Source organism: Hevea brasiliensis, chromosome 5, assembly GCF_030052815.1.
Source record: "Hevea brasiliensis isolate MT/VB/25A 57/8 chromosome 5, ASM3005281v1, whole genome shotgun sequence".
Classification (NCBI taxonomy): Eukaryota; Viridiplantae; Streptophyta; class Magnoliopsida; order Malpighiales; family Euphorbiaceae; genus Hevea; species Hevea brasiliensis.
Genome location: NC_079497.1, coordinates 24,059,230 through 24,065,415, shown reverse-complemented (window position 1 = coordinate 24,065,415; position 6,186 = coordinate 24,059,230).

Genomic DNA, 6,186 nt, shown 5'->3' with positions numbered 1-6,186 from the left:
CTGTCCAACACAATGGGGTTTTGCATCTCCTCCCATATAATGCTTCATATGGAGCCATCTTTATACTTGCTTGGTAACTGTTATTATATGCAAATTCCACCAAAGGAAGGTACTTTTCCCAACTTCCTTCAAAATAAATAATGCAACTCTGAAGCATATCCTCAAGCACCTATCATATAATTTATGTCATTACTATCATTCTTTTAACAATCATAATTATTCACTAAGTCTTTAGCAGTTACTTGAATCACTCGTTCTAACTGTCCATCTGTTTAAGGATGAAAAGCCACACTGTAATGCAGTTGAGTGCCTAATGCCTCCTGTAGCTTCTTCCAAAACCTCGAAGTAAACCTTGGGTCTTAGTCAGATATGATCAATATCGGCACTCCATATAGTCGAATGATCTCAGCTATGTATATCTCTGCTAAACGCTCTAATGAGTAGTTGGCTCTAACTTGCAGAAAGTGAGCTGACTTTGTCACTTTATCAATAATCACCCAGATGGTATCATGCTTCTTCTGTGTTAGCAACAATCCAGTGACAAAGTCACGATCCCACTTCCACTCTGGTATGGATATGGGTTGCAACAACCCTGATAGAGACTGATGCTTAGCTTTAACCTGCTGACATGTCAAACATCTAGCCATATAGTCATCGATATCTTTCTTCATTCTGGGCTACTAATAATGTGTTTTCAACCCATGATACATCTTTGTACTACCATGATGTATAGCATGAAAGCTACTGTATGCCTTTTTCAAGATAGTTTTTTTTTTTTTAATTCTGCATCATTTGGTATACATATTCTCCCTTTGTAGAACAAGCACCCATCTTCTTTCATCTCATATTCAATCTCCTTCCCCTCTTTAATTCTACCCATGATGGTTATCAACTTTTCATCCTGCTTCTGTGCCTCCTGTATTTGCTATAACAAATTTGGCTTGACATGCAACTCAGCCAAAATGGCTCCATCTTGTGCTAGAGACAAGCGAGCATTCAATGCTCTCAATGCCATTATAGACTTTCTACTCAATGCATCAGCTACCATATTTGCCTTCTCAGGGTGATAATCAATCACACAGTCATAATCTTTCAAGAACTCAATCCACCTCCTCTGTCTAAGGTTGAGTTCTTTCTGGGTTGGCAAATATTTTAGACTCTTGTGATCCATGTAGATGTAACACTTTTCACTATATAAGTAATGCCTCCATATCTTCAAAGCAAATACTATCACTGCCAACTCCAAATCATGGGTAGAATAGCTTTTCTCATGTGGTTTTAACTGTCTAGATGCATAAGCCACTACTTTCCCTTCTTGCATCAAGACACACCCGAGGCCATTATGTGAGGTATCACTGTAGATCACATAGTCTTTCTCAGATACTGGCTGTGTTAATACAGGTGCTTCTGTAAGCATAGCCTTCAGTTTTTCAAAACTGACTTGGCACTTATTAGTCCAGTCGAACTTCACATTTTTGTGCAGCAACTTAGTCAATGGGGCTGTTGTAAGGAAGAATCCCTTCATAAATCTTCTATAGTACCCAACTAACCCAAAAAGCTTCTGACTTCTATTGTATTCTTAGGAAGCTTCCGGTCCATTATAGCTTCAATTTTCTTTGGATCCACCCTGATCTCATCTATTGATACAACATGTCCAAGGAAAGAAATGTCATCTAGCCAGAAATTACACTTGGACAATTTTGCATACAACTGTTTCTCCTATAATTTCTATAATACCACTCTCAAGTGCTCATCATGCTCATCCCAGTTCTTAGAATAAACCAAAAATGTCATCAATAAAGACCACTACAAATCTATCTAAGCAAGAGTGAAAGACACAATTCATTACGTCCATGAATGCTGCTAATGCATTCGTTAACCCAAATGGCATCACCAATAACTTGTAATGCCCATACCGGTTCCTGAAAGCAGTCTTTGGCACATCTGCCTCCTTTACCCTTAACTGATGATAGGTAGATCTAAGGTCTATCTTGGAAAATATACAGACCCTCTTCAACTGATCAAACAGATTGTCTATCCGTGGTAAAGGGTATTTGTTCTTCACTGTTACCTTATTCAACTACCGGTAATCTATGCAAAGTTGGAGTGTACCATACTTCTTTTTAACAAATAGCACCGGTACTCCCCAAGGTGACACACTAGGGCATATGAAACCCTTATCCAGTAACTCCTGTAACTGAACTTTCAGCTCCTTCAGCTTAGTAGGTGCCATCCTATATGGAGTAATTGAAATCAGTGTAGTACTCAACATAACCTCAATGGCAAACTCCACCTCTCTCTCTGGTGGCAAACCAAGCAACTCCTCTGAAAATACATCCAAGAAATCACATATTATGGGGATATCATGTAAACTCAGGTTTGTGGGAGTGGAAGCATGTATAAAGGGCATTAGAACCTTGAATTTTAAAAATTATTTCTAAGGTTACATGCACCATACCAAGTGTCTTATGATCCTAATCAATTTCCAATGCCCAATTGCATACCAAAACACATTTTAGCATGCATTAAAATTTCATTTTCCATTAAAGATTGTGAATTTACATTTAATTCAATTAAGCCCTAACTAAAAAAGGGATTTTTATAAATTAACCTCTTGATGCACAATTGAAGCCTCTTAGGATGTACTTAGGACCCCAAATATTGTCCCTCTAGTTTGTCCACCACAAGCACACACCAAAGTTGTAATGGCAGCCCCTAGATTGGCTTCTCAAGCCTTGTCAACCAATTTTGAGATGGGGTTTATGCTTTGCGAAGGTTGTATGAATATATTGGGTGTTAGAAACACTTTCTAATTGTGTGAATGTATTAGGTGTTAGAAACACTTTCTAATAATTTTAATTCAAAAGGAAATCATAGTTTTTCCTTTGAATCAATTGAGAAATTGAAGAGGAGAGGAAGAGACAAAGTTGCCGTCCAACTTAAGAAAAAAGAGAGAGGAGTGTGTTTTTTCTTTATAACTTTTCTTTATATACTTACGTCAAACCCTAACTTACTCCCTTGCCACATGTCATCACAAGATCCCATCTTGTTATTATTTGATTTAATCCTATGAAGCCAAGTTTCAAGCTCCATTTAAATCATGACATGTGATCTTCCATCATAGAAAGACAAGTGGCAAGATCATATGGTGCCATGTGTCACCATCTCATGGTGCCACATGTCATTATGTGAAAAGACCAATTTGCCCTTATTTTTTAATTTGAGTTCTCAACCTAAAATTATAATTTCTCCTCTTTAAATCAATTTATATCAAATATAAATTAATTAATTAATCTCTATTAATTAATTTCTCATAATTAAATTCATATTTACTCAAATTAAATATAAATTTAATTTATACTATATATCCAATAACCTAGATTTGGTTTCAAGTCATGCTAGGGACTTTATAATCTTATTGCAAACCAAACCTCTTTAATTAATTAATTAAACTCTTTAATTAATTAATTAAATCACATTTTTAATGGTGATTAGCTTGTGTAGATGTGTGACTTACTAGGCTCATTATTTATTGGTAATGAGAAATGATATTAACTCTTAATATCATTATAACTCTTTCTTACCGTAAATAACTTTTCTAAATCATTTCAGACATCTCATAGACCATGGTTGACACCTAGCATAGTATGCCATGGCCACCCAATCAGTAATAAGGAATACCTTAAATGAACCTTTAATCATATGTTACCATGCACTAGAATCTCTCCATTACAAAATCCCAATTCGAGTTAGAGTCATGGTTAATGTCAAACCCCATTTACTATGAACATTATGTTCTCTTTTAATTTCAGTTCTTAATTAATTAGATTTTCTTGTCAGAAACTCTTTTCTGACTAAATCTGTCTGTTTTGGCCAGGAACTTGAAACATCAAGAACAATTAAATGAACATAGGAATTTATCCCTATTTACTTAGGGTAACGGATTCCATCTTGATCAACACCTATCTTCATATATAACTAGTAGGAGTCAACACATGCCCATATGCCCATACATAGTACAAGTATGAAAGCAGTATCAAACTCAAACTATCTATATACAAGATAACTGTGTTATCTTAGGTCTAAAGATTATATGCACTGATATGATATATGACAATGCTTTGACAAGAGTAAACTCCATGTGCTTGTCATAAGCGTCACTGGTTCAGCCTACTTATCGTGTATAAGTGCCTATCATGTTTGTTATGTGGCATGAGACTCACCACTCCATCTTATTTATATCACATATAAATACCTTGGAAACAAACATGATTACAATCTTTCTAGATAAGTCATGTCCTTTGTGAAGTATCCTCGATTGTGAAGTGGTTTATGATACTTTGTGTGAGAAATACTGTCACTCATATTCTTAACAACTTAAGAATAGAATTTCTAAAAAAATATAAATGGACCTTTCTATCACACATAAATATATTATGCAAACGGAAAAGTAAAATTGCCTTTTATTAATAAAATATGTACAAGATACATACAAAATGATATGCTCTAGAGCATACTACTAACAATCTCCCACTATCACTAGAGCCATTCATTATAATATCTTAGACCCATCTTCTTAAGATGTCGATCTAACTGAGTTTGTGACATAGACTTTATGAATGGATCAACTGGATTTTCGGCTAATGCTATTTTTTGCATGGCTACATCGCCTCGCCCAACTATCTCTCTGATAATGTGGTAGCGCCTTTCTATGTGTTTGGATTTCTGGTGAGACCGGGGTTCCTTAGCCTGTATGACTGCTCCATTGTTGTGACAGTAAAGAGGAACTACTGACTCAATGGAAGGAACTACTGCAAGTTCTGTCACAAACTTCTTTATCCAAACAGCCTCTTTTGCAGCATCTGATGCAGCAATGTACTCAGCCTCTGTAGTGGAATCAGCAGTTGTACTCTGTTTGGAACTCTTCCAACTGATTGCACCTCTATTACAAATGAACACAAACCCAAAGGTAAACTTTTTATCATCGATATCTGATTGAAAATCAAAATCAGTATAACTATCCAATTGCAAGTCACCACCTCCATAAATCAAGAATAAATTCTTAGTTCTTCTCAAGTACTTAAGGATATTCTTGACAGCTATCCAGTGTTCTAAACCTGGATTGGATTGAAACCTGTTAGTCAAACTATATTTTATCTCTTTTTTTTAGTGTCTTTAGAGACATCTCTTTAGAAAGGTGGATACCATGTCTTACTAGTAATAATCCTCTCTTGGAATCAAGCATGTTAAACTGCTTTAACACCTTTTTCAAGTATAGACTTTGGGATAAACCAATTATTCTTTTTGCTCTATCTCTATAGATGCGAATTCCAAGAATATAGGTTGTTTCCTCTAAGTCTTTCATGGAGAATATATTTGACAACCATACCTTGACAGTTGTCAATATACCTATGTTATTACCTATCAATAAAATGTCATCTACATATAAAATAAGGAAAGTGACAGCACTCTTACTAACCTTCTTATATACACATGGCTCATCCATATTTTTGATAAAACCAAATGATTTAATGACTTCATCAAAATGGATATTCCAACTCCTCGAAGCTTGTTTCAACCCATAGATAGATTGTTTTAGCTTGCATACCTTGGAACCATCTTGGGATTCAAAACCCCTAGGTTGTTCCATGAAAATGTTCTCATCAATGTTTCCATTGAGAAAAGTTGTTTTGACATCCATTTGTCAAATCTCATAATCATAGTATGTAGTTATTGCTAATAAAATCCTAATTGATTTAAGCATGGCAACAGGCGAGAAAGTCTCCTCATAGTCGATTCATTGCCTATGGCAAAACCCTTTCGCAACTAGCCTTGCTTTATAGGTCTCTACCTTTCCATCAGAACTAATTTTCTTGTTGAAAACCCATTTATTCCCTATAGGTACAATAGCTTCAAGTGGGTCAACAAGGTTCCAAACTTAGTTCTTATGCATGGAATCAATTTCAGATTTCATAGCTTCAATCCATTTTGAAGAATCTATATCTGATATAGCTTTTTCATAGGTAAGAGGATCATCTCCATGATCTATTTCTTCATGAGTAAACAACTCTTGTTCATCTTCATGAAGAAAACCATATCTCACTGGTGGGTGTGATATCTTGGTCGATCTGTGAGGAATTACTGTAGATGTTTCATCAATAGGCGTAGGTTGACTAGATGGATCTA